We start from the raw sequence: 26,296 nt of genomic DNA, 5'->3' as shown, positions 1-26,296 counted from the left end.
ATAATTAGCATTTCCATAAACTCCTCCTGCTGGCGCCTGCGCAGTACCTCTTGGTGGTGATCGTTGAGGGTTGTGGGGATGAAGGCTCATGGTTCCTCTTCGTCACCGCTAGTAACCTTTTGTTCTTGCACAGGCGCCGTGGCTCCCTGGATCTCACCGAGACCACAGGGCGGCTCTGACTGGCTCCCTCTCTTCTGCGCAGGCTCTGCCCCCTTATCTCAAACCACGAGGCTCCCAAAAGTAACAAAATATGATTGGCTTATGCAAGGCCTTTTTTCCCACATCTCGTTAACTCCTAAAACCACACTAATAATGCGATTATCATATCACATTAAGCAACAAGTTTTACAATTCACTAATCATTAGGTTATATTAACAGTCTACTCAGTGTTTTTCATTGTTCTATACCAATCATCTAATTGACACGAATTATTACTCCATGTATCACATGTACAAGGTGGTAATAAACTCTATCCCTCCTTTCATTACACTTTCCCTGCCCACAGGCCCTGTGCACTCTGGCTATCCTAATGTACCATAGCAATGCTGCTGGCTGTAGTTATCAAGCCTTTTTCTGTCAGCCTTTAAAAAGTCAAAAGTCTCAATTTACTCAATGCTACCGCAACCATGAATTACTGTTGAATTAAAGTTAACTTGGCATGGTCTGGGTCACTGGGAGATATTATTTTGCTATGCTTTTAGCACTCTCACTGAATGCATTGAAATTTGCCAAGTCCCACTGCTCTGACGGACTTGGTATAGCTGTAGATGCTTTTCCCCAAGTTATAACAGAGGAACAGGTTTTGTTGCCCAAATATCGCAGTCAGCAGCAAAGGTTTCAGTGACTTCTACTGGATCAGGCATTAATTAGAAGGAAAGTTGAAGGGATGAAAGACCCGGACTCCTGCTGGCTCTTGAACAGGAGACTTTTATTGCCCTTTTTTCTCTACTACATATACTTCCCCCGTAACCCCATGTGCTGTCCACATGCCCGAATCGGTCATACAATTGGTTAGAGACCCTCAGACACGCGCCTCAAGCCAGCCAGCAATTGGCCACTGCACAAATCTCATCTTCAACACTGCAGCCAAGTTAATTTATCTCGACCTTGCTCAAGTTTTTGTTTCTACTGCTTATTTCCTCATTATCTCTAATTCAGGGATGCATGAAACAGCGCAAAGCCACCTGCGAATTCCTTTCCCACAGAAAGTCACACATAAATATAAATGTAGGAATACTTTCTGTATCTCATTATAATCATAGTTATATAAACCAAGCTTCCTGTCTCATTAACTGCCCTAAGTTACAATATAAATACAAATATTTGATGGTGGAACATTATTATCTTATTCCTTCCTGAAGTAAGTAGATTGTGTGATACATCACTGTCTACTGGAAGCACGAACCTCTATTGGGGAGGAAATTAATTGCTTATTTCTATTTTCTAAGCTGCAAGATAATTACCAGAATAGCATTAAACATTAGTTACCAAGTCTACAGTATTCCTTTGAAATATGCTCACTTTATTCACTACTGGGAGGTGTACTGTATGTTTCTATTAAGTGATAGCTGCTCCCAAGAATAAATACTTGACACGAAATTGTATTTAGGATTTTAAACATAACTGCAGATATTTGTGATTCTCTCCCCAGATTTCATACAAACAAAACAATTTGTTCTTGCAAATGATCTCAAGTGTAATTTTACCTATCATCTGGTGAATATTTCAGTATATAAACACAGTATAAACACAGTATTGCAGAAGGTAAATTATTCTGTGGTCTGAAAGGAAAATGTGCACTTCCTTTGGATTACATGTAATACTTCATCAAAATTAAAAGTTCAATTAAATTTTCCTAAGAGTAGACATGATATGACTCATAAGATCACCCTTCTTAGGGAAATACTGTTAATGGTTCCTAAATAACATAGCTGATTCTCTGGAACATAACCAGTGTGTTGACTTCTGTGCTTCAGTGATCCTCCAGTTCACTGCTGTATTTCTAACATTGCTGTGAGACATTGAGTGATATAGAGGCTTTATAGTCTTGGTGAATGTTGCTCAGCATGTCCACCACCAATAAAAACCATCAGATGTAAACCCACATGCATGCTGTAATATTGTGGATAGGACTGGAAAGATATGTTTAAAAAAATTAGGAAAATGTATCAGGAATAGATGAAAATCATGTATAGTTACTTCAGAACTGAAATGGGTTCTGACCAATTCACATTACCTCCATATCAATTCCACGTTAAATTAAAAGAGCTGAAGTTCCATCAGTTTACAATTTAAAATTTTTGAAATCATTCTGTCTCTATCATTAATTTCTTTCATGCCCTCTATTTCAGAAATGTTGATATCCCTGCTTTCTTCTTTCTGGAAACTGGTTGCTGTAGGACATCCTTTGTTAAGAAGAACAGCCTAAAACTTGACTGTGGGCTAAATCTTGCAACATCTTCAGCACTGGTAGTTAATTTATCATGATAACTGTCAGTCTAGCTGAAAGGAACTCCAGAATGGGCTTGTGGTAATGCCACATGTCCCAAAGGCACAATTTTTTTGCTTGGGATCTCAGCTGGACCTTACTAGATCTAATTCCATATTGATACATGCCACAGAGCAAGATTATGGTACTATGTACAAAATTAAATATCTGATTTTTAAATCAAGGAGAGACGTGCCTCTTTTCTTCTGCCTGCTGCTGATATACAGGCATTGTAGTAATTACAACTACAGAATATGGGCACATCTGTTTCTATAAAGGTGAGACATCTGGATGATGTCCTGAAGAGCTAACAAGATACATTAATTTCATAGTGGTTACTTCTAATGTGGTGGTTCCCAAATTCCATTTCTTCTTTTAGTGATTACTAACATTGTGTCCAAGTGCAAAGTTCTTTGGGTAAGGTGTATGCCATACAGTCTTAGGACAAGGTTCATGCAGGAACAAATGCTCACAATTTACAAAAAGATATATTGAAAATATCTGGTACATGTACAAACATGGAGTATAAAAGGAGTCCTGGTTATCTGCATTACAGTAGCACCATGGTGTACACGACAGCCTATGCCTCAAAATACCAAGTACACCATAAATGCAGGTGGAAACGCTTCACATCAAGAGTCTGCAGTTTGAATACGCAATTTTTTCTGGAAACTAATAAGTGCTTTTCACCTCTGCTGAGATGTTGGCTGTGTTATAAGTTAGTGGTGGTTTCCATTGATTGACTCAAATGGACATAGGAAGGAAGCTTGTTTAGAAGGCAGCTATAGATCAAGGAAGGCGGTTGCACAGGCTTATTGTGTGAACTTGTTTTTTACTGCTGAAATCTGTTTAAAGAAAGCACTCTTTGCTGCCATTTCTGCCTTTGTGATAACCAGAATATTAATTCTAATCAATAATGAGAATAAAATTGAAGCAATGAGAATAATTACTGGATAGCTAAAACTCTGCTGCACTGCCCAAGCAGTGACTCAATGTCACCATGGTCTGCACTTTTGCCACTAGGTACATGTTAGTTGATGAGAAATCACTTTTTTTTTTATCTCTTTTCTTCTTTATAGATAGTTCCGTACTAGCGACAGTATCAGTTCCAGTGCATTGTGACCAGTTTTTCTGAAATTTCCACTTGGAAATCTACTGCCTTTGCAGTAAGGAAAAGCAGATTTTTAAGTTACTTTTATTATGAAGGACATTTAGGCATGGTTGCTCTTCCTCCATCGAGTCAATTTAATTTGATCAGTAACAATAGGGGATACCTTTCCAGAAATGTAGTGCTCCATGAAAGGAGAGAAATATAAAATAGAAAAAAAAAAAGAAAGAAAAATAACAATGTCACAGCCATACATTTTTATTAGAAGGAAACAATGGTTTAGTCAAGTAACCCAAGGGGTTATTGTTATTTTCATTAAGTAATTGATTTAATATTAATTTTTATATTTTATAAGATTTTGAAGAGACAACTTTTTCAACTGACAGGCTTCCATTTGATCCAGAAACCAAAATGATTCAAGAGGTTGTGTTTTACATACATATTAAAGCTCTTCATTACCCTCAGTTAAACAAGGTCTCTTTAGATTTATGGACCCTGCTAGTGGCAGATCTATGTGGGATTACAAAATACTAGAAGTTTTCAGTTACTTCTATGGAAATTCATACAGTGTGAAAGTTCCTGATTTCAAACCCTGGCTTCAGCCTTGGTAGGGCCATATAGAAATGCTAGCTTTCCTGAAAGGGGATTCTACACATGTATCTGTTAGCAAAAGCTACTGGTTTTACTCTTCATCCATCCTGAAATCGTTGAAACATTCAGAACAGAGAGTAAACAATTAAAAACCTTCTCTAATTGTTCTGGGATGATCCTGGCCAGCAACAGAGCATGCTCGCTCAAACCCCCACCCCAACAGGGTTGGGGAGAGAATCAGAAGAGAAAAGCAAGAAAAACTTGGGGGTTGAGATAACAGTAGTTTAGTAAATGAAGGGGAAAAAAGAATGACTTAACAAGAAGGAGTATCTCTTACACTGAAAAAAGTTATGTAAGTGGTTAACTCCCTGCTGTCACTTACCTTACTCATGTTTCTGTCTCAAGCACCCAGAACTGTGAGATCAGGTTCCAGATTTTCTGCTGCTCTACTTCTACTTGCTTTGTTTCTTAGCTTTACTCCTCACTGAGGTTTTAAAATTAAACACATTTGTAAATTTGAAAATTCAGCTCCATGCCTTTGTCTGGAATAGTAAAATTACTATTTTTAGTACAAAAAATCCTCTGTGATCTTGGCTGAAATTAGACTAATGGTACCTCAGAGTGTTTTTCAAATTCTATCTACAACTGGTTTATGTTCTCATCTCCTACAGGTGCTTTGCATCCCTCACTATCTCCTGACATTTAGGATAAAGTCGAATGGCTAAAATTAATTCATTGTGAGACTGCAGTGAGTTAAAGCAAATCAGAGTCTCTGGAGATTTGGGCATTAAGATGAGTCGATGTAATTTACTACTTTTTATAAAATAGTTTTCCTTGTAAGAGCAATTTTCTACAGTAAGAAGACAGAGAAAAAAAGGCAATTGTGAGCAATTTAGGAATTGAGATTTCAAGAGAAGTAAGAGGAAATGGCTTATTATCACTTAACTCAAAGGAACACACATGTACAAACGTGTCAAGCCAAAGCTGACCCCGAAAGCTTAATTCTAATGTTTCTTCCCATCTGGGTGCTTGACTCTGCAGCTTCTGTATTATTTCAGAATAGTTTTTCTTCTCAGTAGTTAACTGTTGTTAATATTCACATAGCCACTGATGTTATGCAGTTATGTCTGGGATTCTGGCAGCAAAGCAGGTTCTGCTAAATAATGGATGGTTAACAATAAAATGCTAGGATAATTTCCTCACAGAGGAAGGAAATGTCAAATAGCAATGTGTTTACATATAATTACATTACTGTCCTTCCAAACATCCTTATGCATGCAATTTTAGGCACAGTTGATCAAATAAATCTGCATATCTAATTCCCTCAGGAATTTGAGGTCTGTTTTAGTGTTGGCTCTGGAGGCAAGAAGACAATGGGAGAATGGAGGCTGGTGTATACCTCTGCCTGTGTGCGTGCAGCACTGGCAGCAGATACCTTGGTGTGCAATTAGGGAAGCATTACTCTTTCCAGAGAAACTTCCTTAAGAGCAATTGTCAGGTGAAAAGGAGACATGGCTTAGACAGAGCAAGATGGGAAAAAAAAAAAAAGGGTGCCTTTGCTCTCAAGCACCAGATGCTTGTGCATCTAAAGGCAGTAAAAAAGTTTAAGGACTTTCATTCTGTTCTGGTTGTATGGTCCTTAATCATAAGCAACTGGGATATTTTATTGGTGTTTAATAAGCAAGTCATGACTGACTTTACAGGCTGCCTTCAACCACAGGATGCTGTAACCAGCAGACAGAGAAGGGCCCAGTTGGTGCCTGCACATGGTGGTGCTAACTCTGCTGGTCTTCCCCACCGCCCAGCCAGCACAGCGGTGCTGCTTGTTCCTGGGCTCTCCTCCATGGGCTCCAGCGCTCTCTGCTGCCAGCAGCCAGGTAGCAGAGCGTGAGTTCAAGTGTGTGGCAGAAATATTCTATCAGGGCCATTTTTGGTAAAGATAGGCCCACTGCAAAATCCTGTACTTGAATACCACCGATGATCTCAGCTCTTTAACAATAACAGAGACAAAACCCTAGAACTGAGGGAAAATATAATGCCAGATGTGCCTGCAGTTTCTCAGAAAAAAGGTTATCTAGGATGTGTTTCAACAGGGGCAGATGTGCTCCTCTCCTTCTCAGTCCCTTTCCAGATGAGACTCTAGCCCATATACTGCCTTCATTCTTTAATTGTAACTCCAGTCTTTGACTTTTGCTCTCTGTTATTTGCACGTGTTTTTTTTTTTTTTAAAATGCTTCCTTTCCTTCAGTATGACAAATTGATTTGATAGACAGTGACATCATAATTATAATGGACTATCTGTAGTCCTTTGATTGACAATAGGAATACTGAAATGTGTATGGGAGTCAAGTCGCCAGAGCATACTCATTATTCCGTGTCAGGAGACCTGTGGGCTAAAGATCTGCCAGAAGTCCCTGCACAGGGCTTCTGTCACCTTGGCAATTAACTTGCAATTAGGCTGCATCTGTCCTCCTGCAGCTGGAGAACTTCTGGCACTTTCCAGGTATGGTTAAGAATAAACCCAAGACTTGCTTGGTTGCACCTTACGGCTGCAGTTCAACGGGCCTCTTTCCTAGCGGCGAGGAGTCCCTGGGTCCTCAGCTTTCATTTCTGCCCTCGTGCTCCAGTCATGCCAAGACAGATTTCAGGGTCACAGTAAGTCACGTTTCTGAAACAATCAAGCACAGAAAAGCAGGTCAATGTCTTTGGTAGAAATATTTAACTCGGATCATTTCAGGGGCTAGGTTTACTGCATGGCTGCACAAAGAGTGGCCATGTAACCAGGACTGCAAAATGGACGGAGCATGAAAACGCAGCACCACTGAAAAGGTCACCCTCAGCAGCCCAACAGAGATAAGTCTGGGCACTTACCTCTCCCGGTGCTCCATTATAATCTCTAATTTGATGGCTCTGTTCTCAAATACAGCGATCATAATCACGGGGGGGGTGGGGGGTGGGAACGACTTGGCTCCAGCCACTGGGAGTTAGCAGTACGGTGTTGGGCCAGGAGAGGCAGCAGTGTGCTGCAGCTGGTGGTGGTGGTTTGCCTTCCAAGGCTGCTCATCTCAAGAAAATGCCTTTTTTTTTTTTTTTTTCCCTAGGAAACAAAGCCGTGTTTTGCAAGTCAGAATCCTCCCGTTCAGGCTGTCGTCCTTCAGCCAGCTGTGAGACAGCTCTGTGGGCCAAGTCACGCGCTATTCAGTCATGAGGGCACCTGCATCCCAAATCTTTGCTCTGCTCTGCCAGATGAGCAGTTCCGAGACTACAGACTTTGGGGTAAGACAGCTGAAGAGCCCTAAAAGACATATTTCCAGGTCAGAGACAATGTACTGGATAAGCTGTCATATTTCCTTCATTTGCTGCTTCTGAACAGAAAGAGACTTTTGGAATAAAAGGTGAGAATGAAAATTGCAAAGAAGAAACAGACTGTGCAGAACCTAGTTCAGAGAGATCAAAGAGCCACATTCAGTGTAGTCTAAGGAAATGTAATTCACTGCAGTCTAAGGAAGAATAGACACAGGTAAGTTAAAATGCCTGTGGTAAAGTCCCTGCTAGATTCTGTAACAGGAAAACATCATGCAAACAGACCCACAGAGAGTGTTTCCTGATCGCTCATCTACCCTAATGATGGCAAAAATCAGGAACATTCAAGAGTAAGCAGTGGAAGAAGGTGCCCAAACAGTTCTGGAAAATCATTTGCTCGGTTTTGGTCAGTTAAAAGAAGGTATCTGCCCTAACTCCTAGATCTTTGCAGTATAGTATACTCCTGACCTTTCTTATTCTACTTTTGCTTTTTATCTTCATTCTATATCCCTAAAACCATTTTTTGTATACAGTTCATATCTGTCACCGTAGCATATGAGTGTGCTGTGTCATACCTGCAGCGTTTTTCCCCATTTGCTTTCTTGTGTTGCACGGCTAAATCATTCCATAACTTTTTTTCACGTGTTGTTTGGAAACCAAATCTCTTTGGGGTGGCTCCTTGAATTCTCCTAAAATGTTTCTGGAAGATCCACACTGCATTTGAGGATCAATACTATTCCTGTCATCTTCACGTTTAACCTGAAATTTCATCAGAGCACAGAAGCTTTTATTTCGTCTTTATACAAAGAATCCACAAAAGGGAGCCTTCATCTTTAGTATGTCTCCTTTACAGCTGACATAAATACAAATACATAAATAACAAAAATAATACTTCATGTGGTAAGGGATGGGTCTGCAGCTGAAGGGCTGAACAAGTCTATGGAAACTGCCCCAGAAGGAAAGAAATTAAAAGATATGAAGGCAAATGAAAATCTTGTTCAGAGAGATTATGTGACTTGCCCAAGATAAGAAAGTGATTGTAAAGGGATGGGAAAATAAGTGCTGCATGGAAATGACTGGAAGGAAGACTGTGATGTTCTGCTACAGCCTGAGTTTCACCAGAAGCTGCTTGCCCAGGCAAGCCCATGGCATCAGCTTTTGAGAATTCACTCCAAGAGATCAAACCCTGTGTTCTCATGCTGTAATCAGTTTCTTCCATAGCCACTAGCTGACGCTGCAAGTACAACTCTCTGTTGTAGCCATCAAGCAAAACAAACTGCAAACTGGCAGGAATTAAGGTGTGTTTTTGTTGTTGTTGTTGTTGGTTGGTTGGTTGGTTTTGTTGTTGTTTGTTTTGTTTTGTTTTGTTTTCTTCTCCTTTGAAGAGCTTATGCACTAGATATGCACACTACTCCTGAAATCTGGATTTGTCTACATTGTCACCCATCCTAAAGGGATGCCATTCTTGCTTTTTATGGCACAGTGGTTAAAAAGTAGGTCTGGATTTTCTGCTTGAGTATCTTTTCTTAAAGCATCCTTGACTTAATAACGTACTTGCAGAGTTAACAAGCTATTTTCCAAAATTCTTAAACAAAGCTACAGTCATCCATGAAAATGTCATGGCCATCCTTATCCAGAGATTAATAATTTCCATCTCTGAACTACTGGAAAAGATAGACAAATCTGCCATCATTTTTGGCTGATCTCTTTTCTCACTCATCAATACACTTGCTTTGTCACAGGAACTTGAATATGGGGTGTGCTTGCCTCACCTTTCTAGCTCTAGGACAAATCTTTTAAATGTTAACTTTCTTTCCTAAAGCAGGTATGAAAAAATTCAGTTGACTACAGAAACTATATCAGATGGGCCTAATTGCTCATTGACTGTATGTTTTGTCTTGTGTGTTACCTTGTTCTGTTAGTTCTTCTGGAGGTTAATAGCGAAGTTATGCCTATTTACATCGGAAAGAAAAGTCATCTTTGTGGAAAAATTTTTCCCTGAGTGTGGATTTTTAAGCAGCTAATGCAAAATAGATGATACTTCCCCTGGAAGATCTCATATTCGTGTTACTGAGAGTAGAGAAAAGTACAGCAAGTGTTTGCCACCTGGAATATACATGCAATACTGAAATAATGAGCATATCATCATATTTGCATTTGGACACAAAACTCTTCAGTTTCAGCCCTGCCTGTCAGCAAGACAATCCCCATCCTATGACTTTCATACACTCTGAATGATTGCACTGTTGTAAGTCAGACAACTTACAGTGCAGAACAGCAACTATTCATGTATTTTTTTCCACTCTCATCCTAAATGTTGTAAAACATTTCACCTCGACATACAAATGTTTGTTTTTCCTACATTTATCATTTTCTAAACTGTCAAAACATTTTCAGTTTAGAAAATGAATAATTTCTGACATGGACAAAAATACGTTAAAATCTTTATTTTCAATTTCTTACAGTATTACAATTAGGAATGTTTGTTAGTCTATTCCATCTATTCTAGTCTTCCCCTTTATATTAACCCTCAGGTTCCACAGCTCCATCAGAAATGACAGTTTATGCCTAAAAACAGCTAATATTTTTTTCTGTGTTGTCGTAATCTGTAATTTATGGCTGTAGAAATCTGAATAAAATATTAATGTGTGAGACAAGTTCTACAATATTGGCACAAACGTGGTGTATATATTATTTCTAGAAATAGCAGTCTGAAATTAGGAGTTAATCAAAGCAAACAATGTATATCTACATGTTCTCAAAGCCACCGCAGTTGTGGTTCTGTAACCCTGGATTGCTTCATCTACTGCAAAAATACAGTTAAGTCGAGGCGGTTGTGAATGCTGTGGTTTAGCATTGATTAGATTTTGGGAAGCAGGGGAAGAGGATGGAATGGGTGGCAGCAACCTAAGTAGAAAGGAAGGAAATGAGGGAGGTTAGAAGGAAGAAAGTAAGGAGACAGCTGGAGAAACTGAAAGATAGAAACTTTTCTCCTCAAATGAAAAGCTAGTCTAGGGAACTCTACTGTCGTGAAGATTCCACCTTCATCCATCCTTCTTATCTCTGCCTTCCTTTTGTTTATCACTTGCTGATGCCTGCTTGTGCTGATTTTTTTTTGTGGCTGACTTCCCAGACAAAATTATTTTAGTCCTCTGAGGTATTTTTACCTCACCTAAGTGTTCAAATCAATTTTTCTGCTATGAATGTAAATATTATTGTCTGTAAATCCTGTCTCAGAGAAGACCGCAGTACTTCAGACACTCTACTGTGTCCAAAGGCTGTCCCACGAGTCTTGATGCAATATAAAACAAGAGGTGGGTAGGTGGAGGCATGGGATTCTTTGGAGACCATTGTGGTCTACCTTAGCAGTCCCTCAGCAGGCTGCTCAGCAAAGGTCTTTTAGTTCTGTTGGAGTGCAAAAGGAATGAACAAATGTCTAATTGTAGGCTGCCAAAATATCCCTGTCTGTGCCAGCTAAGTGATACCTTTCCTTCTATTTCCTTCCACCAAGTCTTTTGGCTGTAGCAGAGGTTATAAATAAACTCTTTTTGCAGTATATCGTTAAAAGGGTGCATTGTGAAAATGTTGAAAACCAGAAAAAATTGTATCTGCCCCAAGGGAAGGAGAAAAATGGAGAAGGCTGAGGGAGTGGAGAGAAGCAATTGATTTCTCTAAGCTTTATTTAGTCTAATTTGATGCTACTCTGTCTCCTCATGGTAGAAAGCTGTCCATCTTTATGCCAACTTTTTAGTTGCAATTAACACACACTAGGATATCTGTTACTACAAAAACCTTAGTAAGACCTTTGGAGAAATAAGAAAGGTTCCTCAGACTCTGGAGGGAGCTGGCATTTAGGAAATCCCTTCATTCTCTTAAGTTCAAAAGAGTATGTAATTCGTTTAATGCTTTCTCAGACATTTGCTCTAGCCTTCAATTAATTCTGATTTCAAGCAAACAGCATAAGGGAAACTGGAACACAGATGCCAGGGTGACTCTCCCAGGGTGGCTGGGAAGAGCTGTGTACAATTCTTGCAGTTTGTTTCATATAAACATTGTAGCTACTGTGTTCCTTGTGCTTCCTAGGTACTACTTGTGGCCCTGTCAAAGATATATCTTTCTTCAGTTCAGGACTGACTGATTTTTGACAGGAGAACATGCACAAGTACTGATCTTGTGTTTTTTGTTTGTTTGTTTGTTGTTTGTTTTTGTTTGTTTGTTTGTTTGTTTGTTTCTTCAATACCTAGATTATTTTTGAAGTGTTTACTTTCAGGTAGTTATTGCTTTTCCTCATACTTGTATGACTTACATAATGCACCATATTAAGGAACAACTAACAAGCATTGCAAATTAGAAGTACTTAATGGAGAAGTTAAATCACATCATGAGTTAGAAAAGACTTCTTAAAAACTGATTCAGGCCAAAATATGATGGAATTAAAGTTAAAATCTAAACTGTGGGTTTTTTTTTGTTTTTTTTTTTTTGTTTTTTTTTTGGTCTTTGTTTCCACAAAGGTTCCCCTTAGAGCAAGGATGTTTTCAAAACAAGACAGAACCTGTCATGTCTCCATTCTGTAAAAAATGCAAGTGAAATAGAAACAAAAGTCTCAATGACTTTTGGTGGAATATCTGATCTGTTTGGGATCCTTTGCCTTGATTCTCAGTCATAGAACTCATTATTTAAGTTTAAAAGATGTTTGTTTAGCTTTTTAACTTAGAGTAGTAATTGTTTGCTCAACATTAATTTTCTTTCTCAGAAGGTATGACCTAATTCTTCTCCACTGTTAGATCCTTCTGCTTGCTTTCTGCTGTATGCATTATTTTTATGCTAAGCTAACTAGTTAAAGAGTAATTCAAGAGCATAAGAGCAATGATAAGCATCTTCTAGCTGCTTACTGCTTGCTAATGCTTTTATGGCATGTAGCAGATTCTTAAATATTTAACATAACTTACGCTTCCGTTTAACCATTCCCTTCTCTGTGAAGGATCTCATGAAATATGAATTATGCCTTTGTAATGTTTTGCATACCCTAGTGGCTGCCTCTTTTCAGTCATATTATGCATGCTGCCTCTATGTAAAAGAGAGAAAAAATGCTTAGTAGATGTTATTCTGTTTTTAGATGTTCTATGGCTTCCACAGTCACTCCAAATTCCCTGCTAAGCATTAAGATCAAGAACTGGAACGGGTTATAGGAAGCAAACTCATCATGACAATTGCTGCTGTGAACTGGAATGTGATCAACTTAAACCCATGAAAATTCAACACCAGCCTTTAGTTCAGCCTATACAACGATTTTGAAAACAAAATTGTGCAAATGATTCATTTTCAAAAGCAGTTTCTCATGCACCAACATGTACCAAAAAAAACACAACTGCTCACAGGTGCACCGGTTTCATTTGCTTATGTGAATGTTAGTCCCAGGTTTGGAAAGTGCACTGAGATAATTAATTACAGAGGATACATCTGGAAATAGCACTCAAGATACCTCAGCAACATTTTTCAGTAGCTCAGTGCAGAAGCAGGAGCAGGGCTGTGAAGGGCTATTCTGTTACTTAGAGGGGCCTGCAGCTGAACTGTGACAGCTGTAGACCAACTGAGGCTCTGCCTCATTAAAAGATTGCATCAGACCCAGAATACACAGAGAACTGCTATAGGTGTTGAGTGCATATCTGTGATGAATTCCATTTGCCATGCGTCCTGAGTGGCTCATCTGCATCCTGCTTGCTCTTCCATCTGTGCAAGGATGATGCCTGATGCTTTACACCTTTGCAGTGTGGCTGAGATAAGCATGTTTTTTGAAGGGACTGAATTACTTCCAATTCCTTCCCCATATTCAGATACAAGTATTGGATGATTTTTTTGCATGTCATCCATATCAAAGCATATGTTTTTCATTCATGGAAAAGAATTTGGGAGCAATTCTTCCCAATTGCATAAAAGAGCTGTTCTCTTGAATATGATTGATATATAATGTTCTTAATGAGAGATTCTACACACACAGCAAGCCCTGTCAAGATAATACATTACATCTAACAAATACAAAGTTTCTGTAGTGTTTCAAGTGATGTGGCAACATGATTTTCCTTTTTAAAAACTTTTTTTCTTATTTACATGGGTATAGAGAAGGAGTTGCTAATAAGAATCTTGAAAATCTCAAAATTATGACCTTAAATAGAAACCTGTTCAACTCTATTGTATACTCACATGACCTTCATGAGGCCTTCTATGGTTTCAATCCTTTGGGTTGGCAATATGTAACAATTGCTACCAGTTATTTTTCTCTCCTATTTGTGTGTGAACGGTTGAATTTAAGGTGTTATCTTTATTTATGAACTGATAGCTAGTGTAAGTGACATTTTTAAATATAAAAACATTCTTGTTTAAAAATCTACAAAGCTTGGAAGAAATACAGTTTTCTTAGTATTATGACAGAGAAAGATTGATATATGGGATAAGTTACAACACTTCTATCAAAATATTACCGTATTTGCCCCCTCCCTTAAAAAGTTCATACAATCACATCCCTTTTCCCTAAAGGTCTGTTTTCTGTTTGTTGCAGAATGGTTGAATAGCAGACAAAATTTATGTCTTCAAGACAAAATGGTATTTTCCATGGCAAAATAATTATTTATGAACTTATCTTTTCACATTCTCCCCCCTTTGTCTTTCTAAATGTATACAAAACAAAATAGAAATCATTAACTACTTCCTCACAATTTTTGTGCCACCTAATTCCTTAGTCTTCCCAATATCCTGTAGTATTACAGCAAACAGAGGTGTTTGATGTCCCCAAACAGGTTAACATGCAAAATTCACCATGCATTGGTTAAGACACGCTGATTTTTCACCCTGGAGTTCCAAAGCAATGTTTATTTAACTTATGAGCAGGACTGGGGTTAGTGGACTAACTAGTTGTTGTGGTTTAACCCAGCTGGCAGCTAAGCACCACACAGCCGTTCACTCACCCTCCCCCCTCCCTCTCTGGGATGGGGGAGAGAAACAGGAAAATGAAGCCTGTGGGTTGAGATAGAGACAGTTTATTAAGACAGAAAAATAAATAAATAATAATGATAATAATAATACCAATAATAATGTGTACGAAAGAAGTGATGCGCAATGCAATTGCTCACCACCCGCTGACCGATGCCCAGCCTATCCCCGAGCAGCCAGTCCCCCCACCCCGGCTAGCCGCCCCTATGTATTGTATATTGTTTAGCATGATGTCAGATGGTATGGAATACCCCTTTGGCCAGTTTGGGTCAGCTGTCCTGGGTCTGTCCCCTCCCAGCTCCTGCTGCACCCCCAGCCTGCTCGCTGGCAGGACAGAGCGAGAAGCTGAAAAGTCCTTGGCTTAGTGTAAACACTGCTCTGCAACAATTAGAATATCAGTGTGTTATCAACATTATTCTCATCCTAAATCCAAAACACAGCACCATACCTGCTACTAGGGGGAAAATTAACTCTATCTTAGCTGAAACCAGGACACTAGCTGACTTCTTTTATGTTTTCGGCAGTGCTTGCATTTAGAAAGTAGTTTAGAAGATTCCTGTTGGGAACATAAAAGGAATAGGAAGCTTGCAGCAGTATTACTGAGGCAATGGGGACTCATAAAGCAAACAGTTTGTTGTAGCTAAACAAGTAGAAAAAAAAATATAAAATGGTTGACTAGGTCATTACATAAATGACGGCTTATAGTGAAACTTTTTTTTTTTTATAAAAAATTCTAACCACTCAGTGGATATAAAATATCATGCTTCCTATTTTTTACAGTACTAATCATTTACTCTCAATCATACTTCATGTTGGCTGTAACTTTAATGTTAGTATTAAATAGCTTAGCTTATATCTGGAAGGGTAAGGATGATGAACTTTGTTCGGTGGAAAAATATAATCAACATGAAAAAGTTCTAGAGTGAGTTACTGCAGTCAGAGAACAGTGTTAATAGCTCTATGATTTTATTATTTTTTTAAAGTAAGGCGCCATATAATTTTTTGTGAAAAATTGCTGAATTTCACTACAACTTCCACAGAAGACATACTGTTTTTGTTTTTGTTTTTTTTTTTTTTTTTTAACAGACAAAGGTATATAGGTTAGCTTTTTCTTCCTAAAACCTGCTAAGTGCTACATTTTGGATCCACATTAAAAAACTTCTTAGCATCCTGATGTGCTTTCTTATGGGCAGAATATGAAAGATAAGTTGGCTGTAATTTTCATGTTAGTATTAAATATCTTAGCTTATCTCTGAAAAGGTAAGAATGATGAACTTTCCTCCCCCTGTGTGCTGTGGATGAGGGCTTGCAGGTAGGCAGGAACAGGCACTAGAGGAGAGCCCTATAGTTGTCACTGTCTCCTGTTAGCAAGGAATAATGAATCAACTCATGAAACTGAGAAGCCCATATCAAACAAGGAATAAAAAGCAGAGAGAACAACAGAAGCAAGACAAAGACTTCAGTAGGCATTCAGATTATTTCACGCGACCTCTCATTTATATTGAATCTTAGCAAATTTTCTTTCTCTTATGTCTCATATTTCAATTAGATGAGATGGTACTTTTGCCTGTATTGCCTTATTTTATTTTCTCTGTTGCTTCTGGGTTGTTTGTGTGAGGAAAATACAGAAAGTGTAACAAACAGCACAGTGTTAAATATTCGGTGCTGTTTGGAGAGTGCAGTATTTCATTCCTGATATTAGAACAAGTCAAAAAAAAACAAAGTGAAACTGAGCACATTTCTGGTTTTTTTTTAATAATTAATTTTTTTGAAATAATTTCTATTTTAAGGGAAGCAAATACCTTCTCAGTTTTCATTATTACCAATACTATCCAATGGTTTTCTCTCCCTGTTTTTCTTTTTCGTTTCTCTTTTTTAGAAAGGCTGCTGTGATAACTTTCCCTATTCCGTATATTCAAGCTGAAAATAATTTGTGTTTTCTCATCATAAATTTACACCAAACTAAATTAAATAGGAATATATACACAAGAAAAAAGCAAACCAAGTTTTTATCACTGCACAAAATGATTTATAGAAGTTTAGCAGACTATATTTATGGGATTCTGAAACCAGAAAGAAGAAAATATTCAAAAGATTTTCATTGGAAAAGTTTATGTCTCTTGCTGCCTTGTGGAATATATTTTTCCCAGAGAGTTTTCTTCTTGCCATCACTTCCAATTAAGACACATTTAATGTATATGCATTGATGTAAAATGGAGATAGATATTCCTTGGTTCTTCTGAGGTGGCTGTGAATCCCTTCTAGCTGCTTAATGCCAGGAATATGTCATTTTCTGTTGTCTTTACTTCTATTTGCTCAAGATACATCTGTCTTGTGTACATCTGGCTTGGGGTAAAGTCTTCAACCAGTTGAGGTCAATAGAAGTTTTAATATCGGCCATAATTGCATCCTGAGATCTCAGGACACAGCAGGTCACACACTGCAATTTTCTTCTTCATTACAATGAAGGAAATTATGCTGCAGTACATATGAAGACTCTCAGTGCATTCTTGGACCACCTGTGCCTTTTATATTCTTATAACTCACCCTTTCCTCCTACATCTGTTTTCTTTTCAGGGACATTTTGAAGGGTGGTGTCAGCATACTACCACATTTGCAACAACTACACATTAGTGATTTTTAGGACAGATTTCATTCTAACTCAATGTAAAAATAACATACAACTAAACAGAGCAAGCATATTAAATGTATGTGTACTTCCCGGCATGGCCTCTGTGACTACATGGAGCTATGCTTCCTCTAACCTGTAAACAGAAATCATCCCATACACTGGAGTGGCAAGAAAGGGGCAAGAAATACAATCCCGTCTTTTTGCGGACTGTGAGGTTGACAAGAGCAATGAATAAGATGTGGTACTATATCTATGTTCCCAGTGAGGTGTGCTCTTAGTCTCATACCTTACACATCATCCCCAGATGAGATGTGTGCCAAGAGAGAGTGCATTGACAAGGCTTTTGTGATGCCTCTGCAATTCTGGATGAAGTCAGCAACCTCTCCAAAGCCAAAGTTTATTCTTCCAGTCTTCAAACATTACCAGAACAAAGCACCACTGTAGCCCAATCCCTTTTTGTTGTCCTACTGCAGAAAGACTGCCCCCCTGCAATGAGGCATGCCCGATTATCTCTGTTTCACACCCAGCTTGGACAGCTAAGTTGCACATTTTCTCCTAAAGATGGAAAGGAGATCAACAGATTGTACCTGTCAGAAGAGCTTCCACTTTTAAATGCCTACAGTTGGAAAATTTACCTGCAGTCCCCAAAGACAGCTGATCCAGGCTTTTTCCAGCCTGATTATTATGTATTTAGTCCTCTTTCACCCAGTAAAGATGATCAAAGGAAGGCAAGTCTGAATTCTGGAGTGGGGAGAAATCAAATCATGCAATGAAAGCAATCACAGGAGGTTGGAGTAAAGATACAGTATCCCAATTAGACCCAGGTTTTCTGATGGAGGATCTGGCAAGATGTGTGATCTCGTAGCTTGAGCTGCAATCCTGAACATGCACAGCAGGTTGGGATGGGACAGGTGAGGTCCTGGGACCGTATCTGTGCTGCAGGAAGCACTCAACAGCGCTGCAGATTCTGAACAGGAATACAGATATCCCGAATGGCATTTCTTTGTAGTGCCAAGGGTTAGTCTTCCAGAATGAAACTAGAACTGAGATCTTGTAGTCATTGCTAATAAGAACATTAACATTAGCTATCTAAACACATAATAATAGCAAGGGTAAATGCAATCTTTCTATATGGCATTCCTTTTATATATTTAATAGGACATGGTATTCAGCCTTTTCACTAGATGGACTGTAGTATTACATGTTGAAAGCATGCTGTATTCCATCCAAGAGGTCTACAGGATGTGAGAGGATTTTTATCTGTTCCTTATGAATTTCATTAAGATACCGAGACATATTATTTCTTACTGTTTATGAAAGCCCATTGAGATTCTGTGAGGAAAGACCATACAGATAAGTGTTAATTTACAACATTTGAGCATATTTGGCTAAACTTAGAAAGGAAAAAACTGCATCTTTTTTGTTGTTGTTTTGTTTTTGTTTTCAACAGCCTGATTGTGTTTTTGTTGTCTTTTTTTTTTTAACTATTCTTCCTACATTTCAGAGAAGTACTGTCATTGAAATTTAAATATTAACTCATATTTTCTTTGGAAACGCTAAATTTTAAAAAGAACAGGAGGAAGTGTATTGAATCCTTTAGCAGAGACTCAATTTTTTGTCTGTTTTCTAACAGCTCACATAAGAAGAGCTATATTAACTGATTGTTTACCTAGGCTACCTGTGCTGAGTATATTATATTGGTTGTGCCACTGGGACTCAGATTTCTAACCACTAATTTACACATACACTTTCTTTAGTATTCTTTTTTCTTCTCTATGTTCCTGGGTCTCTTTGTTCATATGAAGCAAATTATTTCTATCATAAACAGTGAGATTTCTGAAGCAACAACTGGCTTTGCATTTATTATAACTGGGACAAATTTACAGGAGAAGGGAGAGACTTGGCTAGGGAAGGGTAGGTTCAGGGATTCTCATTAAGCTTATTGTTTTCTCAGGCTGTTGGTGACTTCTTCTTATCCCTTCCTCTTCCTCTGTAAACCATGCCGAGGCAGTGTCCTCATCTGAATGCCATGATGCTGTGATGAGTCTACTTTCTGAGCCAGAGGTCTGCCAGTGTGAAATTGTCTTCAGCATCTGTAAGGTGCTGCATGCAGTGGCAAGCCATGTGCTTGAGGAGCAGGACTGGGCTGGCACAGGAGCAAAGTGGTCACACTGGGGTGAAGTCATGGAGACAGAGAAGGGGCACAAGGCGGTACTTCTAAGGAGAAAACAGAAACATGCAGTTGAAGTTTCTGCAGGAAGGAAAACCTATCCATGCTACAGGCTGTTACTGAGAAAGACAGATGTGTGCACCTTTTGTGACATTTTCTAAGAAATACCTGCCTCCACAGCACTAATGCAGCGTCGAAGAGAAGACCAGCTCCTGAGTTGTGACTGGTGTTGAGCATTCGGCAAAGATTAAGTGATGTCTTCATGCCAGAGGAATAACAAAAAAGAAGAGGAAGAAATACAGCATGTGAACAATGGAGCCATGGTAGTGTCACTGCTGAAACATAAAGCATTGCAGTTTCTGACCTCCTCTTTTGTCTTGGGGGAACTGTTCCAGCTGTAGCCACAAGCTGGAAAAAAAAAAAAAAAAAAAGGTGTACACAGCGTTTACAGTAAAGGCAAGGCTTAGCTGGGCTCTGGAAAAAAGAGTTCTGGGTGTTTGTTTAAAATTATCAAAACCATCAATTGACATACTTCTTAAAAATAAGTTTATACAGACTTTACATCTTTCATTTTTGTGGATATTCAAAGTAATGCAAGCAGAGCATTTTATTTATTTATTTATTTTTGTACTGTCTTAACTCAGAATTGTAACACGTAACCCTTAGAGTCTTCATCAGCAGATTTCTGAGCATTTTATGTTTGAGACTGGTATAACTCCCTGTGCTAGAAATGGGGAACTTGCCAGGGTCTAGAACATCAGTAGAAGAGCTGGGAAGATGATGGACATGTCCAGTAGCCCAGCCCAGTGCTCTGCGCCATGTTACAAGTCAGAAAGAATTTTGCCTTGACTTTGTCTCTGGACAATTCTTCATGGTGTGATGGAAGGCTGAAATGGAAACTACATACTTGTGTGATCTGTAGTGACAGGTATGGGTAGTCTTCTATGCCACAGCCATCATAGGTGTTCACAGCTTTGCAGTTCTTCAGAATATCTGATTCTTCTTTCTTCATTCTTCATTTTCTCTTCATTGCTTTCCAGTGATCAGATGCAGCTATGAGCATGTATTTCAAGGATTACAGTAAGTGATTGGAGTAAACTGAGGGTGTATTTCAGGCATTACAATACTTGCATTTCTGCATGTGTATGTAACTGAAGATTACATATTTTGGAGAGATTCATGCATCCATTAGCATACTGTATGGAGCACGGTCTTTTGCTGCTCTTCTGTGATACACTAGCCACCAGCTTTCTAAAATAAGATCATTAAAACTATCTTTTAAAACTATTGTTGTAGCCTTTTGAATGACAATGGCTTAAGGATGAAAGGATATGACTTAAGCTCCTACTTCCAAGTAAACACTACAAAAAAACTGTCTGTTCATCTTGCAAATCTATACTGCTTAGCCATTACATCTGCTAGGATGTGTCATTGCTTTGTCCACAAGTGAGCACTGTAGTAGTAGTCATAGAGGCTCCATCTCCTGGTTCGCAGCCATCTGAACAGCAATGTACAGTAATGAAATCGCATGGAGAGTTTTCAGTGGAAAACACCACCTCTGCTTTGTGTAAAGGTTAGCTGGAGACACAGGTGGCCTGCACTTCCCTGCTTGGTTCTGTTGCTGGGACCTTGAATCACAATTTGCTGATCGAGATAGTCTTCAGTTCTAGATATGTTCTAGTGTGTCAAGAGTTATCAGTGGTCTGTCTTTCACAGATTTTTGTCTTGTTTTCTCAATTTGTCTCAAACGGTTCAAGTACACTTGGAAAGACAGTTAGGCATTTTGTCCTAGTGTGATGCCATCCTGGACACAAAAGCATGAAAAATGATCATTTTAAATGATTCATTCTGATCCCTCCTTTAGAAAATGTCATTTAACTGGTCTATTTAATGGTATTGTAAATTTACCTTATGCCTGTGCAAATGCCTTATTTGTGTGGTGCATGTAGGTGCTGGTAAGAATGTGGCAATGCTCATAAGTGGAACACTGACAGTTCAGGAGTAAGTATCAAAGGCAGGAGTGGTGGGAGATGGCAGGAGAGGTGGGAGATGGCTTTTATAAAATCCCTGTGGTGATTTACAATAGCTTTGCCTTTCCTCAAATTGTATCTTTGGACATACTAGTTAGGTCTTAGGTATACAACTTTTTTATAACAAGCCCTTTGCAATTTTTGACTGTCTCTTCTGACAGCAGTGATTTTGTGTAATCTGTCCTTCTGTGTGAGAGATGTCCCACCTCACTGCAGTCTCCTTTGGTTTCTGATGAAACGGTCTTGCCACCAGTTCATAGCTATTAGCAGGTGATTGCATTTATTTAAACTAATTATATCTGAGCACCTTCATCTAGGGGCTGCTTCAGTCATGACACACATCTAAAAGACTGGAGAAATGTCAGATAATTTACAAACTCTAATGGTCTCTAAACTAATTTAATATCACTATGTTCAGCCCTCTGTGCTGCAGTTTTTAAATTTTCGGGGGAGGGGGCTAAAATGTTACCTGTAAAAGCAAATCAGAATTCCTTTGTTGCACATTTGATTGCAATTTTACCTCCTATTTCTTTAGCTTTTAATTAGTTCTCCAGGCTTTTCTGTGGGAGAAATAGTACTATGATTTTGATCTTCTGTAGCTTCTGTTTCTTCTTTTCCCTGTTTTTACATAAGAATGTGATAAACCATGATGCTGATCCCTGTGAGACCTATTAACATATTTTCCTGGCAAGTCTGATAGTCTGCTGTCAATTCACTCTCTAAACAACACTCTCAGCCATCTGTATCTACTGAGCAGTGTCCAATTCTGATGATAATAACTGTATTTTTGCTCCAGTAACTCTTTGGCACGAAGTCCTGACAATATTCTGGGTTAGGCCAAGTTACATAGTACTCCTCTGACCATGATCTTCTGGGAGAGAGCTCTTTTTGGGGAACAGAGTTGCTTGATCTTTGCAGAGATGAACCTGCCTGACTCTTCAGTATCTCACATGCTCTTAACATGGGCCATAGGACTTTAGGAAAGATTTCTAATTTTTGCATTGGCTTTATTACTCCCATTACTGTTTTGCATGCAATTGTTATTTTCAGCAGCATCTGTTTTACCATCTGAATCATTTTATCCCAGTTGAAACTATTTGGAAACTATCTTCTTCAGGCAAAAACATCATGATAATCTTCTAGCAACTCTTGCAAAGATGTGACAGGTCATTGTCTGTTGTGGGTTTATGTTTTGGTTTCACTTGTACATTCACTCTGTGACTCATTTGTGCCAAGTTTAGTATCACAAAGTTAAGGAATTATTTTAGTTGTCATCACTGACTTCTGTGTTGTAAGCACTGTGTGAAATCTAGGCCTTTTTTCCAGTTAGTCTGCTAAGAATTTAAACCACTGTTGGAATACTGGGAGCATGCAATCTCATCATTTTAGGTTGGTTTCACCTGGATAGATTTTGTTTTCTTCTTTTGCATGGTGCTGGGGTAATCTGTAGCTTGATGTGACTGCATTTGGGCTTTCAGCATCCTGCTTGCTTGTGTGCTGTTTCTTTGTTTCATCCATGTTTCCAGCAGACTTGACTGAGGAAACAAACATCTTTGCCATCTCTGTCATTTACAACTATTTTTGAATAACTCTGTTCATATGCTTCATGTAGTTACAGTTTTTCTCTCTAAGCAGTGTTCAACTCTGCGATTTCGCTAAGGGGTATGGGGTGTGAAAGTCCTTCTGCCTTTTTTCTAATGTTAAGGCCAGCTGCAGAAGACATTTATTTTTAATGTTTAACACATCCGAGGGTTCATTCGCTCAGTCACTAGTTGCTGTCTTAGCATGGTTTGGCAATCACTATTATTTAGCATTGGAAATTAGCTTTGTTTAAAGGTATAATTTACCAGACTACAAGTTTAGATGTAAGTGATAAAAATATTCCTTAAACTTTAAAAACCTTTGATGTGAAATTGATCCTTTGCAGACATTTTGGGGGAAGTGAAAACAGGAGGTTACAATTACAGAGCATTTTGCGATATTAACTTTGATGGATTGTTTGGTGCCAAGGAAGAGTAATAAATCTCGTTTGTTTACAAAAGCCGGGTGCCTTTTCAGATCTCATGAACTGTGGGTTCCTGTGATTTGCTTCATTTTTTTTCTGTAGTTTAGTTGTTTGGATTTGACTTTCAATTACATTACCATGAATACCTTTCTGTAAACAGTAGAATAGAAAGCATTCTTCTCCCTATGTAGTGGGAAGAAAATTTCACAGAAGTCACAGTCAGCTATACTTAGATATTGCTCCATCAAGAAAACCATTCTGCATGCAAGCTCCAATTTGCTGGGTTACACTACTCAAAACCTTCCAGCCTGTTGTTTTCAAACCCACTTATCTCCAGAAGTGAGCTTGCATTTTCTGTTTCTAAGCAATGTAGGAAGAAAAAGGAATTTTCAGTTGTGAACCATCTTGTCCTGTTGAGGTGAATTAATCATTATAGTTAGGGATTTCAGTGAAACAAGAGTTGAGATAACATGGAGAATTTTCAAAACACTTCAAGTTTTCAGGTACACTCAACTAAAGGAACTACTTCATGTGTGTGATCCAAATTCAAGACATTGTGAAAGTTTGCAAATTCTAAGACAAATTCTAAGTGTTTAATATTTAGAAAGTATTGGTAATCAGTTTGTAACTGATTTTAAAAAGGAACCATTTCAGGCTCTTATTTATGAATATATAACCTATTCGGGAGAAAATATTTTGCCAGCTCACCTGTAATATTAGACATAACTAGATTTGGGGGTTTGCAATTATGAGGCCTTTGCATTGCTTCAGTGCCTTCTCTTAATTCTCTGATCCTGGATCCAAGCAGCAAAAGTTAATCAATTCACAGTAAGCCTGTAGGGAAATGCAGTTCTATTTCCATGTATTTCATTCAGAATTAATGTGGAACTCAGTAGAAGAGTCAAAGAGCTGCTCAAATGCCCAGTACTGTCTGTGGAAAAACACCCCTCAACAAGACTTGGATTTTTAAAATTTTTATATTTTTTCTGAACAGGGAGGTTTTTTTCAATATTAAAAATATATTCCTTTTTTACAACATGCAGTCCCACATCAAGCTAGAAGTACAGAAAATATTCTAGTCAGATTCATCAAAAAAGAGATTTTGTAGACCTCAGGAGGCAGAGAACCATAATGACCATTTTCAGGATGGCATTCTTTGTTTCTCCTAATTTGATTAATTTGGCCACAAGTACTGGAAATGTGGAAAACTGTAATGAGATACAGCTGTCTAGCTTGAGAAAACATTACTTCCCAAAGAACAATCAGACTGTTTGTGTGACTGTACTTTACTTTTTTTTTACTTTTTTTTTCTTTTCTTCTCAGGTGTCTTGTGGAGGGGGGAAGCAGGAAGAGGGATGGAAGGACGGAGCAGTATGTTCAGTGGAGCAATCAGTGTCCTTGATTCTATAAGCCACATGCTAAAACTCTCCATATGGCTAACATCCCCAAGACCTGTATCATGGACCTTAAAAATGTGCAGAAGAATGTCTGGGAATAACTCTCAGGCAGGAAATAAGAGATGGCACATAGAGCGTCCCCTGTGGAATGGAGACAGCCATGTCACCCAAATCTTTTTTTGGACTTTTTTCTAATCTTTCCCCGCCCCCCCCACCCTTTTCTTTTCTTTTTCTTTTTTTCCTATTTGTCTTGTTTTCATCTAAATTCTGGCAACTAGTTTCCATCCCAGATCAGACAATTTTCCTCTTGCATCCTTCTCCATAAAACTGTTCTGAAACATTTTATTCCAACACTACTAATCTGTCACTAGCTTTTCCATCTGATCCCTGTCTCCTCAGCTTTTAGCATGCACCATTCTTCTGTACACAGCAATGGCCATTTCAGCTGATTGAGGCTGGGAATAATGAATTGAAACACCAAATCCTACTTGATTTAGCAGCAACATGTTTTTTTTTCAAATCTGGGCAAATCAGAATCTAATATTTGAAGGCCAAAATAAAATTCTATAGTGATTCAACATACAAACCTAAGTTAGTGCTTGCTCTTCAGTGGACCAAGTACTCTGTACACCAATTGAATTAATTTATGAAAATTATAACCCTTATTTTGGAGCCTATATATAAACTTAGAGGCAAATTCTAGAAATGTTTTATCTATGTCAGTCAAAAACTTTAAAAATCTGAAAGACTAATTCAATCTCCTAATCCAATCAGTTGCTATGGAAAAAATTATTAATACAGTATATTTTCCAGTGTGTAGTCCAGTCCATTTTAATAGAGTTGAGTATTCCCTTTGACAGAGCATGATGCTGTCTCATACATAATGCTCACAGGAAGTTTTACCTGACACAGTCTCAGCACCTGTAGGTGAATTCTCTTTTCCTTACCTTGTTAGTCCTTTTTGCCTAATGGGAAATCAGTCTTCATGTTTGGGATTAAACTGTGGCTTCACTTTTATTAGCAGAAAAGTTTCTGTTGACTTCAGGGTTTTACTCTTGATGGTTACATGCTTTGAATGCTTGTAGAAAACAATCATAGAATCATAGAATCATTAAGGTTGGAAAAGATCTTCAAGATCATCTGGTCCAACCATCACCCACTCTCACCCACCAATCTCATCATCTCACCATCACCAATCTCACGCACTATTGGCAATCCATCCTGTCCCTTAAAAGCCCCTAGGATTCTTCTCCTGTTATCTCCTTAACTTTGGTATTTTCCCAGTTCTTCCTAATCTAGTGCAATTTGCAAATTTTATCTAAGTAAGTGCTACTCTGCCGTTTTTCTGAATTGTAGCAGGTGTAGGTGGACAGAACCAAAATGAACTTTTTCCTTCTACCTGCTATGCATGAACAAAAATTACGTGCCATTAACTTTGATGTCTATGCAAATGCACATAACACAGGGAATAAACAAAAGGACCATGATCTTGTTGGCATCACGGAGACGTGGTGGGATGGCTTCCGTGACTGCACTGTTGGAATGGGAGGATACTGGCTCTTTAGGAAGGAAAGACAGGGGAGG

General features: G+C 38.5%; 1 long non-coding RNA gene across 1 annotated transcript; it reads left to right on the top strand.

The window, feature by feature from the left end:
• The first annotated feature begins 1,523 nt into the window (after positions 1-1,523).
• On the top strand, positions 1,524-26,199 carry LOC310892858. The gene is made up of 3 exons (XR_014578524.1): positions 1,524-6,843; positions 7,290-7,708; positions 24,639-26,199. It is a non-coding gene; the product is annotated as an uncharacterized lncRNA (long non-coding RNA).
• The last annotated feature ends 97 nt before the right edge of the window (positions 26,200-26,296 follow it).

The sequence above is a fragment of the Anser anser genome (assembly GCF_964211835.1).
Source record: "Anser anser genome assembly, chromosome: 1".
Classification (NCBI taxonomy): domain Eukaryota; kingdom Metazoa; phylum Chordata; class Aves; order Anseriformes; family Anatidae; genus Anser; species Anser anser.
This window is presented reverse-complemented; position numbering and strand designations above follow the sequence as displayed.